At 44.8% G+C, this 12703-nt stretch overlaps 1 protein-coding gene across 3 annotated transcripts in view; it reads left to right on the forward strand.

Annotated features, from left to right (window-relative positions):
* The window catches only part of RIMKLB (ribosomal modification protein rimK like family member B), a 96322-nt gene extending 85193 nt beyond the window's left edge, over positions 1-11129 (forward strand). The window contains exons 8-11 of one of the 3 annotated variants that reach the window (XR_006575114.1): positions 28-208; positions 1966-2119; positions 10609-10677; positions 10926-11129. The gene's annotated coding sequence lies outside the window, so the exon portion shown is untranslated. Of the gene's footprint in view, positions 1-27; positions 2120-10608; positions 10678-10925 lie in introns of all 3 variants that reach the window. The other 2 variants (XR_006575113.1, XR_006575116.1) reach the window with 2 other exon arrangements.
* The last annotated feature ends 1574 nt before the right edge of the window (positions 11130-12703 follow it).

Consider the following 12703-nt stretch of genomic DNA (forward strand, 5'->3'; position numbering starts at 1 on the left):
CTTACTGTTCTTTGCAAAACTTTTCAGGAGCCAAAAAAGTCAAACAATCCAGAGAAAAACTTCCCTTCTCCCCTTTCTGATGGCGAGAGTGAGAGCTTATGAAAAGTCCTTGAGAATGTTCCTTCCTAAACTTTTCTCCCCAGTAATGCAAGCTGGTAAAACAGTAAACGCAGCAGTTTGGTGGCATCCAAAACCGACCTGTTGGCAGGTAAATTCACTCTTTCTGCTCTTTTTCTTTTCTTTTCTTTTTTTTTCTTTAACCCTCACGTGTTTGCCTTTCTTCCTTCCCATTTCCCCCCATCCACACCCTAGTTTGATGAAGCTTCTCAGAGGATGTCTTCAGTAATGAGGCTTAGAGAGCAAATCCTACTTTCCTCCCCTCCCCCTCCTTTGTACAAGCTAGATTTTAAGAAAATTTTCAGGGTTTCTCCCTTAATGTGCTCAGGTGAGCCACTGTGAGGGTGGGTTAAATATCATTGCTGTGTCAGAATGATTGGAGGGATGATGTCTAACTGCACAAATCCGACCATCCTCTGTGTGTATCTCTACTTTTTCCTTCCATTATGCTATTCTGGCTTAAGTTTTCACAGGGTTATGGTGCTTCCCCAGGTGCACGGTGAGCACAAAGTTTAACAGCATCAATTAGGAGTTGAAAGGTATGGAAAACTAGTACTAAAAAGATTGCAAAATTTTAACCTTAATCCAGATATGGGGGACATGGCAAATGGGAGAATACCTCTGCTAAATAGAACAACCTCTGGGCTGACTATCTGTTTCAGGCATTTCTAATGATCCCGCTAACTATAATATCCAAGCAGCAATAAATGATTTGCCCTTCTGTGGTACCTCCCATCCACTGATCTCAAAGCACTTTGCAGATGTTGACAGTTTAGCCTCCCAAATCCTTTGTGGGGTAAGAGATTCCTTGTTCTACAGGTGGAGGCAAAGAGGTGAAGTGGGAATCGGGGGGAGTTTCTAAGCAGGGCGAGTATGACACTTCAGGCTGGCTTACAAGTGCTCCCTCATATAATTTATTTCTAGGTATGCCTGCCCTTCTTCTGAAGATCTTTTGTATATGTGAATAACTCTGATCTTTGTAGGCATTAAAAAAATTCTACTTGTGACCTTCTCAATTTGTTTTCCTCTATGCTCTAGAAAAGAAGAGTGTTTGTGTATGCAGCTCACATGAGCTGCAATACTCAAAACAAGATGGGGGGGAGGATTTTACATAGAGCCAAATTTTGCTCTGTTATGCTAATCTGAAATATCAGTGAAATGACCAGATTTTCACGGGTATAACAGAGTATAGAATTTGTGCTTTAATTTTACATGCAAGATAATTGTACAGACCTGTTATACTCACATTTCCAATGCTTTTTCCTTTCAGACACACCCACTTCTCTCGTCTCACCACTGGGCAGGCCTATTCCTTTATTTGTGTATATTTTTGTGAATCAGCTGCTGTAAAACAGAGTGTAACACTTTTCAGGCTTTCAGGCATGTGGCTGGATGTCTTCTGTTTTGGGGAAAGATCTGTGGATTTGTAATATTCTTCTCCCTCCCGTTGCCCTTAAGTTAACCATATCTGAACTTTTCTCTAGACTTTGCAGCTCCGACCCACAGCTAATGCATTTCTTCAAAGGTTTCTTGGTGGTAGAAAATGTTAAGTCCTATAGTGTTTATAAACAGTCTTTGGTGGGAAGTGTAGAAGAGAAAAGCTGTTGCAGTCCATTGAAGCTAATGTCTCAATCCTCTACTCTCCCACCCCTCCCTCGTTGCTGGAATGGCTTTCAAAGCCTGATATTAATCTTGCTTGTGTCCAGTGCTTTGCAAAGGGTGTTGGGTGAGGGGAGGATGGAGGAGAAACTTGAATAAGCCGTGGCACCTTAGACAAAGGGATCCCAATTGTGTAATTATGTGAGTGCTGAACAAGAACTTCTTCTATATGCCCTTCTGCTGCAACAGAATAATAAAACTGGTAGGTGGCAGTAGCAGAAGAAGGAACTAATGTGGCTGGGACCTGCGAAACCTACAATTCAAGGAGAGATGGATTGCAAAATGTTAACTGAAGTAAGGGGGACAGAGGAGAGAGGCAGAGTCCTTGAACTGTCACTGAATGGTGAGTGTGATTTTACTCAATTCTTACTCGTCATAGGAATTGTCATAATAGAATGGACACCTTGGCCCTTCTCGATTAGTGTCGTCTGACATTCAGCATCCCACTTCCAGCTGCCTCTGACATGGGCTAACACAGTGGTTTTCAAATGATTGTACTGGTGACGCCTTTCATATAGCAAGTCTCTGAGTGCGACCCCCCCCAGTAAATTAAAAACACTTGTTTATATATTTAACATCATTATAAATGCTGGAGGCAAAGCGGGGTTTGGGACTGGAGGCTGACAGCTCATGACCCCCTATATAATAACCTCATGACCCCCGAGGGGTCCCGACCCCCAGTTTGAGAACCCCTGGGCTAACACTTGGATATCTCAGAGGGAGACATAAGCCCCCATAATACTACTTGTTGTTAAAAGGGAAGACAATTTCTTCCTGACCCCCAGCCAGTGATCAGCCCTGAAGCCACAAGACTCATAGCCAGTATGCTTAGCTAGTCTGTGTGCTATTCACCTTATATGAATATATAATCCCTTTCTGGAATCTTTCTGACTATTACTCTATAGTAGCAAACACCACTTGATAAATATATTTAGCATTTCCTCCCCACAAATACTTTCCTTTGTGCGTTAAAATCAGTCACCTGTTTAATCTCAAGTGCTCTCATCGTAGTATTCTGAAAGGTTTTCATCCATTTAGTGTATATGGGGAGCATTAACTACATATTGTGTAGCAGGCAACTAGCTGTATATCTTAGTTCTATAGTTCATGTTAGAACAAGTCAGTGCCGCCTAGGACACCACAGTTGTCACTTTGCTGCACACCGTGGCCACTCAAAATGTCACAGCAACAGCAGAGATCCTTCAGTAAATGCACAGGTCTCAGCCACTTGAATGGAAGGACAATGCCATTAGCAGCGTAGAGGTTGACACACAGTTAAGCCATTCTGATTCCAGCCAGCAGAGAGCAGTGGTGGCTGTACTAGTCAGTTCAGTGCATTATTTCCTTAGAAAAACATTTTTCAAAATCCATCATGGAAAACATTTCTATTCACATTACTTTAATAATAATAATTAATAATAAAAAGTCTCCTTGGGACTTATACTGTCCCCATTACCATTGTACTGGTGCATGTGAATATAAAGTGAAACTAATCCATCCGGTTCAGTGGTGGTGTAGCCATGTTGGTCCTAGGATATGAGTCCTCTCCTCCAAAGGAAACCTGCAAACCATCTTCAAAAGATGAGCCTGGGAAGGTAAATTTTGTAACTCTGCTGGACACACGAAAACCATGGATATAACAGAAACACTGCTTTTATGACTCATTATAACAATTTCTAACATACCTTGCTCCCTACTACCTTCCTTTGTCCTATGACTGCAGAGGTGTTAATTGCCCATTTTATTTTAAGTGGTCTCCTACAACATTTGCCAAATCCTTATGTGTAACAGTTTGTCCCACCTTGTATTTAACTTGAACACTGTGGTTACCTTCCCCAGACCTCAGAAAGAGCTCCATGTAGCTTGAAAGCTTGTCCTTTCCACCAACAGAAGTTGGTCCAATAAAACATACTGCCTCACCCACCTTGTCTTGATCTAGTTGAGTAAGTCAAGTTGGTAAGTGAAGTTCAAAAAGCTAAGGTGCTTACAAAGTGAAATGTGAAAAAGACTTCAAAATAATATTTAATAATCGATGATGGAATTCATTTAAAAAGAACAAACTCCCGATTATACTTGTTATATAGAATATCAAAAAGTTTTATATAATAACCGAATACAAAGAATTAATACAGCAACAAAAACAAACCCAACATGGTAAGCAAAAAGCTAATGAACTAGGAAGAGGCTAAGAGCAGAAGCCATTATAAAATCCACTCCCATATCACTATGCAAATGTTAATTACTGCATATGATACTTAGAATACTGTATGTGATAGACACACTAGAAATACAGTGAAAAGGATATTGTGTGGTCTTCATGGACGACAGAAACGAAAGATACTGGAAACTACCTATTCATTGGCCATGCAAAGCAGGGTTTAAGGCTATGTCTACATTGCAGTTTTGTTGGTAAAACTTTTGTCACTTGGGTGTGGAAAAAAACGCACCTCTGACCAACAAAAGTTTTACTGATGAAAAGCACTAGTGTGGGCAGTGCTTTGTTGGCGGGAGATGCTCTCCTGCCAACAAAGCTACTGCCCCTTGTTGGGGGTGGCTTTATTTTCTCTCCAGGAGACCTCTCTGCTACTGACAAAGAGCAGGTACACTGCGTGCCTTACAGCAGCAAGGCTTTAGCACAGGGGTGGGCAAACTTTTTGGCCTGAGGGCCGCACTGGGTTTTGGAAATAGTATGGAGGGCCGGTTAGAGGAGGGGGGCGTGGCCTGCCCCCCCATCCACCCTGCCACCCCCTCCCCCACTTCTTGCCCCCTGATGGCCTACCCCTGGGACTCCTGTCCCATCCAACCCCTCCCCCCATATCCCCTGACAGCGCCCCGGGACCCCTGCCCCATCCACCTCCCCACTCCCTGTTCCCTGACCGCCCCAGAACCCCTGCCCCTGACTGCCCCCTGCTGCCCCATCCAACCGCCCCCTCCTTCCTGATTGCGCCTGCAGACCCCTGCCCCCATTCAACCCCTCTGTTCCCCACGTTCTGACGGCCTGACCCCTAGCCATACCCCCGCTCCCTAGGGTGACCAGACAGCAAGTGTGAAAAATCAAGACGGGGGGGGGAGAGGTAAACAGGAGCCTATATAAGAAAAAGACTCCGAAATCGGGACTGTCTCTATGAAATTGGGACATCTGGTCACCCTAGCGCTCCCTAACCACCACCCCGAACTCCCTTGCCGTCTATCCAACCCCCCTGCCCCCTTACCACGCTGCCTGGAGCACCAGTGGCTGCCGGTGCTACAGCCACGCCCTGTCCCAGGAGCTCGCAGCCCCACCGGCCAGAGCATTGCGCTGGCGGCGGGGTGAGCTGAGGCGCTGTGGGAGGAGGAACAGGAGGGAAGGGGCCGGAGGCTAGCCTCCGGGGCCAGGAGCTCAGGGGCAGGAGGGTCTGCCCACTGTAGTTTGCCCACCTCTGCTTTAACAGCACAGCGGTGCCACTGTAAGCTGCAGAGTGTAGACATAGCCTAACACTCAGCCTGATGGCATCCATGTTTCTGTCTGTCTTCCTCCCAGACAGAAAGAAAAGAAATGAGTGGGGGTGGAGAGAAGGAAGAAAAGGGGGGAACACCTTGCCCCTGGCATAGGGGCAGGAGCTGGTGAGGGTTACAGGGAGTCCCTGAAATAGAGAGAGTGGCACACAGGTAGTTTATGGGGAATAAAAGGATGCAAGGAGAACCTGGTATGTGCAATGCACTCAGCCCTCAAAAGTAACAAAATGTCTGACCCTTTTGTTATAATGAACACTTTGTAAATCTACAGCCTAGCTTACTGCATTTGGCTTCTAAATGAGGTACCTTGGAAGTAACTTGTAAAATGTGCAGCCTGCCTTCTAAAATAGCTCTGTTATTAACTGGCAAGGGAGACTGTTCTGCTGTCAGTCCTGCTAGAATGTCTTAAAGTCCAAAAGAAGTTTCTTGAGGTTATAGGGCATTGATATGGCAGAAATGTTACTTGGATGTGATTAAAATGCATACAGTGAATAATAGATCGTCATTGCTTTTTTTTTTCTTCAGTAAGACTATCCCCTGTTCACTTTGCACTTAAATATCACGCTTGGTTAAATACTAAGGGTAAAATCCTGTTTGCTTTACTTATCTGAGTAGTCCCATTAAAACCATCTGGAGTACTTACTGTGTGGGAAGTAAGCAGGATTTGACCCGAGGTCATTGCAGATGGCACAAGAAACTAAGGTGTAGGTGCAAATTGGAAAGGTGTTTTGAGTAGAGATTTGTAAAGAGAGTTCTGTTCAGTGGAGTGATCACAAATGCTGTTCTACATGGCGGGAGCTTTAGAGGAGAAGGCTCTTGTATTTACAGTCAAGAGACTGAAGTGGCGAGAGCAGATTGTGATAGTCAAGGCAAGCGGAGTCAAAAGCATAGGTGAATGTTCCAGCAGCAGTGGAGTAAAGACAGCAAAAGGGAACTTGCTCAGCCTTAGCACTCCCCAACTGTCCATTGAGAGGAAGAAAACAAGAAACATACCCCCCCACCCCTCTCCCCTCCCATGGAAAAGGCTTTTTAGCCTTCACAAGATGGAGGAGGAAAACTGAGTGTTGCAGTGGACCTGGAGATGGGCATGGTGTAGAAGCCAGCACAGCTCCTGTCCACAGAGACAGATGGTCATTCTGGTTAAAAATGCTGCTATGTTTCTCGTAGTAAAATGACAATTTTTTACCCAGAGTGTGAGTGGAACAGGAAAACCAAGAGGCGTGAGGAGGGCAGATAATAGTCAGTCCTCTAACCCAAAATGTTTGTCAGTCTCATAACCAGGGCCCTACCAAATTCATGGTCCATTTTGGTCAATTTCACGGTCATAGGATTTTAAAAATCGTAAATGTCATGATTTCAGATATTTAAATCAGAAATTTCACTGTGGTGTTACTGTAGGGGTCCTGGCCCAAAAGGAGATTGCAAGGGGGGTGGGGTGTCGGAAGGTTATTGTAGGCGGGTTGTGGTATTGCCACCCTTATTTCTGTGCTGCTGCTGGTGGCAGTGCTGCCTTCAGAGCTGGGCTGCTGGAGAGCAGTGGCTGCTGGCTGGGAGCCCAGCTCTGAAGTCAGCACCACCACCAGCGGCAGCAGATAAATAAAGATGGCATGGTATGGTATTGCCACCCTTACTTCTGCACTGCTGCTGGTGGGGCACTGCCTTCAGGGCTGGGCTTCTAGCCAGCAACCACTGTTCTCCGACCATCCAGCTCTGAAGGCAGGTCAGAAGTAAGGATGGCAATACTACGACCCCCCACTTTTGGGTTGGGACTCCCAGTTCGTGAAATGCTGGTCTCCATGAAATCTGTATAGTATAGGGTAAAAGTACACAAAAGACCAGATTTCAGGGTCCGTGACATGTTTTTCACGGCCACAAATTTGGTAGGGCCCTACTCATAAGGCATCTCCAGCTGCTCCTGGTAGTTGAATTGGGGAGGTAGGGGTATAGAAATGTGAGCCTTGCTCACAAAGGCAAGGCTTGAGGTAGCCATTTTAGGTATTCAGCAAAGGCTTCTGAAATGCAAGAAAAGTGGGGATTAGATTAATGTTTTTCTCCCTTTTTTGCATGTCAACATCTGTCCATTCTGCTTTCCCCACCAGATGCAGCACAGAGCAGAGTGCCCTGTGTTTACTGCAACCCCCCCACTGGTAAAGAGATCCAAGAAGGGAGTGGCTTGTATTTCTTTTCATGGGGAGGGGGAGGGGAGAGGAGGTGCATCCATGAAAAGGGGAGGGGCTTCAGCAACCCTCCCCATTCCTCTCCTCCTCCCTCCGACACCCCCACCCCCACCCCCACCCTGCCAGCATGGATTAGGCTGGGACAAAGAGTGGCATTTACATTGTGCTGAGGCAGGGCATTGTCAGGGTATTTCTCCATTTTCCTTTTGTTCTCTTCAGAAACCCTCTTTTTTTCCTCTCCTCTACAGAATGTCAGATAAAAAAGCGCAGGGGCTGGGTGGGGTGACAGAGAGGGAGTGGGGACAGTTTGATAGCAAATCAAAACTCTTTAATGGCTTGACAAGCAATGCAAGTGTTGCCAAAGTATATAAATGACAGTGACAGAGAGGAACAGTATGGAGGAGGCTCAGTAGACTGAATATTTGCCCAGAAGAGAGCTTCGTAAAAAGATATCAGTGGGTTTCGTCCCCTATGTCTATTTGGTGGTATTGTCCATTTCTGATTTGATGGAAAGTTGCTGAATAGGAAAGACAGAAATAGCATCACTAGGATATGCAGAGGTTTCTCTTTGCTGTAGCACTGTTCCTAAGAGCAAAGTGCCTGGGGGTGGGAGAGCGATGGTTTTGTCACTTCATTGCCCATTCCCAGTCTCTGGAATTTCTCTCCTGTAGGGAGCAGAGTGGGAAGGGGGAGGGGAACATGGCTGCATTTTTGGTAAGCAGTAATTTTGCCTGTAAAATAAAAGGTTTAATCTAGTCTGGTTCCAATCTTGCACTCATTGATGTTGCTGGGAGAGAATCAGATCTGCTGTTTAGTAAGGGAGGAAGAGAGACAGAAGGAGGGGGAAGTTGAAAGTGCTGCCTGCCTTGAATAACTGCATCCTTTGTGGCTGGCTTTTTATAGCTTCCTGGTGTGGTTGTGTATATGTCTTACTAAAAGAATGGCTGACTTGCAGAAAGCCCTCTGCTGTTGAGAGTTGAGATCGGGGAGGGGGAGATTAGATTGAACAGGTACCTAGCCAAAACCTACCTACCAGTGAATTTTAGTTCTAGGGCTTGGCTAGACTAAGACTAAAGGTGTTTTTCTTTTTTTAATGTTAGCTAAAATGTTTAAAATAACATATTTTCAAATGTCTGTAGAGTGGGCAAGTTGTATTTTAACATGCTAGCTGGTTGAGGGGAACTCCCAGGAGGGGTTTTAACACTTATGAAAATACAGCTTGCCTAGTCTACTCTAGAGTTTTAAAATATTTTAGCTAATGTTTTAAAAATACACCTTTTACACTAGTCGAGGCATATCCTTTCAAATACTGTCATTTAGACTCTCTTTTCCCTCCACCCGAACGCCCAGACTCATTCCACAGAGGGAAAGAGGTGGTGTTTGGGTCCAGACTTTACTCAGTCTGCCTGCATATTTATACCATACTCAGCATAATAGCTGATGGTATGGGGGAGTTCTGTTTTGGGGCACACTACAAAAATCTTTCTTTGAATTTGCAGAGCACTAATAGATAAAACTGCTACAGAAAATGGCAGCTGCTTTCTGACCTCCAATTATTTTTTCGTTGTTTTTTACTGTGGCCCTGTACTGTTATTTCATTTACAGATGCACTGCATTTATGTAGCAATGTTAAATCCTTGGGTTGAACTAGGGCAGTATGAGATGGACCTATATTTTGTGGTTGGGCAGCAAACTAGAATCTAGTTGATAATAGATACTGTTTTATGGTAACATAAAAAGATTTGTATAGTTAGTGTTCAGAGGGAATTTTAGTTCTGAGTCCATCATATGAACTCTTTGTATTATATGGTGGAGTCTTTGGTAAATTGTGTGGTAATTCGAGTTTGACGAGAAGAATGCTATTATGTTAAATCACTTGGACTGGGAGTTAGAAATCCTGGGTTCTATTCCTGCCCTTGCCACAAACTTGCTGTTACCTTGAAGAATTCATTCAATTTCACCACGCAGGCGTCCTCCATTATTCACAAAAGAAGCATGGGGGGAAATTGAGCATACTGACTTCCCTCATGGGGGTGTTGTGAGCAGGGGCGGCTCTAGCAATTGCGCCGCCCCAAGCAGGGTGGCACGCCGCGGGGGGCGCTCTGGCAGTCACCAGTGCCGCGGCTCCGGTGGACCTCCTGCAGATGTGCCTGCGGAGGGTCCGCTGGTCCCGCGGCTCCGGTGGAGCATCCACAGGCATGCCTGCGGGAGGTCCACCCGAGCCGCAGGACCAGCGGACCCTCTGCAGGCATATCTGCGGCAGGTCCACAGGAGCCGCCGGACGACCGGACCCTCCGCAGGCATGCCTGCGGGAGGTCCACCGGAGCCGCCTGCCGCCCTCCCGGTGACATGCCGCCCCAAGCGCGCGCTTGGTGCGCTGGGGTCTAGAGCCGGCCCTGGTTGTGAGGCTTAATGCATTAATGTCTGTAAAGCACTTAGATTCTTGGAAGGGAGGAGCTATAGAAGTGCATATTATTCATATTCTTATTACCCAGATAAATAAACAAACAGGAAGTGCTGTGGAGCGCAGCTCCATGAGCCCAGAGACCTAAAACTTCAGCAGAGAGAGGGGAGTGGGTCGTAGTAGTGTGTGGGTGGGTGGGTGGGATGGGAAGACAGCTGTGGCTCTGTCTACACCTTAAAGACTTCATTGCCATTTTTATAAGAATAGGATTTCCCCCAGTGTCCTTGTGCAAAGTTTTTCTTCGTCACCACTTTGGTGTGGAATACTGTGTGTCAGTCAGTCTCCGCTCTCTCCTGTAGGTATTGGCAATTTGCTGCTGTTGTATGTTATGCACACAAGTTGCAATATACTCTAGATGCCTTAGGAAGACACTCAAGATGAATTGCTCAAGTTTCTTCAGGGGACTGAGAACACCATACGGCCCCATCCATCTGACAAACACAAGGATGATAGAACCCACACCAGCATTCTAATTACCTTCCCCGCCCAGCTGTGGGGCAGCAAATGGGAGCAGTAGCCCAAAATCACAGTCTGCTGTATGAGGCTTTGTACCCCTCCCTGAATGCCAGAAATGTTTGTCTTCTATGTGGCAGATTCTGAGGCTTTGTCAGTGGGAGAGCTGGGAAGAGAGAGGTTGCAGTTTGACCCTGCTAGACTTTTTACACACATTTCTCTCCATATGAAATATGTCTGCAGGAATGTAATGCTGGTGAATGGTGCTGGATCAGCAGCCCCAGAGACTGAAATCCTCTATCTACAGGACAGGTAACACACAGGCATCAGTGGTCAGACTTCTCCCTCAGGGCACACAGCCTCCACTGCACCTCACCCCCTGAGCTGGAGGGGCCTACCTTAAGGTCAAGAGGGAAGTTTCGGTCTCCGTGGCCTATTTAGTTCTTGGCATGTCTACCAAGACTTGTCAGTTGGTGGTGGTAGTTTTTGTGATGCCTGCTTGAATTTCTGATTGTATATTCTCATGAAGGAGACTGATTTTCTGTGGTTTATTTCTCTAGGCATTGTGAAGCGGCAAGAGATCTTCCTTTCCCCTTTACGGGAACACTTTTCTCTCTCCATTACCCTCTTGATGATGAAGGGATGAGAGAACAGAACTGCATAGGTGTGGGACGACAGCCAGAGTTTGAGATGAGATGATAGCAGCCACAATGATGCTGCCTTTGTTACATGGAAGAACTAAATTAAAGTGTTGTGAATTGTAACTCACAGAAGTGTGAGGTTCTTTTCAGTAGCTGTTTCTCTGCAAACGTATTGTTTTCTTCCCCTGTCTTGTGATTAATTTCTTGAAGCGTCAGCTGATATCAGAAATGTGCTGACCTCACAGCACTAGTACAGTGAAGACAGAAACCCGTAACTAACTCCAAGATCTTTTAAAGATACAGGATGGAGAATTTGTATTTCCCCAGCATGTTTCATTTTGAAGGATGCCAAAACATTTATGGAGTGGGCATGGGGTAGAGTTGTGATGAATTTACTTTCCCAAATGCTTTAGAAACCAAACATCAGGTCTTCAGTTTTATCAGATCTCTGCTATAAATGCAGATAATAAAACAAGTGACTTAAAAGAAACAAACAAACAAAAAAAAAACCAACATGTTTATTCTAGCAGAGTTTAAAAGGAAAATTAATAAAACCACAATACAAAACATATTGTAATGACCTATGGCAGAATGTGTGTGCACCAGTCAGAACTGCTCAGCTGACACCAAATAGAAATTATTTACATGGTTAGATTAGAGACTCTCTGCTTTTGGAGTAGGAGGGTCTGAGTTTTACCCCAACTGTTGCTATGAAGTTCCAAGCGGCCACAGTAAAATACTTACAACAGTGATGTCCTAGGTAGCCATATACTTACTCCAATATCTATTTCATGTGATAGTTAGGAATGTGTGTTAAAAAAGAACCTGAGATGTAGAACATGCATATTCTGAACATTTCACCATGGTAGGGAACTGCAAGGTATTAGTAAAATACAATATATAAGAAGAAAAGTAAATTTTGACTAATGCTTATTTTATAATTTGCCTTTGGAAAGTTTTAGGAGTGTGTGCTATAAAGATTGAAAGAAATTTACAAGAAATCTAAATGGAAATCTAAATGGACACAAAGTCAATGAACTCTTTCTTCCCCCCTTTAAGAGCCAGGGCAAAAGGTTTCACAAAGTACTATAAGGATTGACAAAATTCAGCGTTGTACCCCTTTCCTGAGAACTTCTGGACATGCAAAACTAGAGCCAAATTCAAGTGCCATAGCTGACGGCAGCTGTCCTGGGATGTTACGAGAGAGAGGAAGTGTCTGTTCAGGACCTAAAGCACAAAAAGGGCTTTTTAGGTTAAAACTAACTACCTGCATCCGATCAGGTTGGAAGCTGGCGCAGTTTAGGGAGCACCAATGGAATACATTTCATGCAAAAAGCACTACTAAGTAAGCAGGTAAAATGCAGTGTCAAAGTAGTTAAAGTTTCAAAATACAATTCAGGCTGAGGCCAAGAACTTATCAGGACTCCATAAAGGATTAGGCCTTATATGAATAAGAACATCTACAGTTGTTTTAGATAGGATACAAATATCTAAAGGATATAAACTCTCATTGTTCTGGGCATAAGCAATCCCTAACTGCCTGGGGTCAAGAATAAATTTTCCTTAGGGGCATATTATTCCATCATAATCCATTGTGTGGGTTTTACTCCCTTGAAGCATTTGGTACTAACTACTATCTGACCGTACACAGGATGTGATAGACCACTCATCTGCTCTGGTATGTCAGTTCAACTGTA

This window comes from Mauremys mutica, chromosome 1, assembly GCF_020497125.1.
Source record: "Mauremys mutica isolate MM-2020 ecotype Southern chromosome 1, ASM2049712v1, whole genome shotgun sequence".
In the NCBI taxonomy this organism is placed as follows: Eukaryota; Metazoa; Chordata; order Testudines; family Geoemydidae; genus Mauremys; species Mauremys mutica.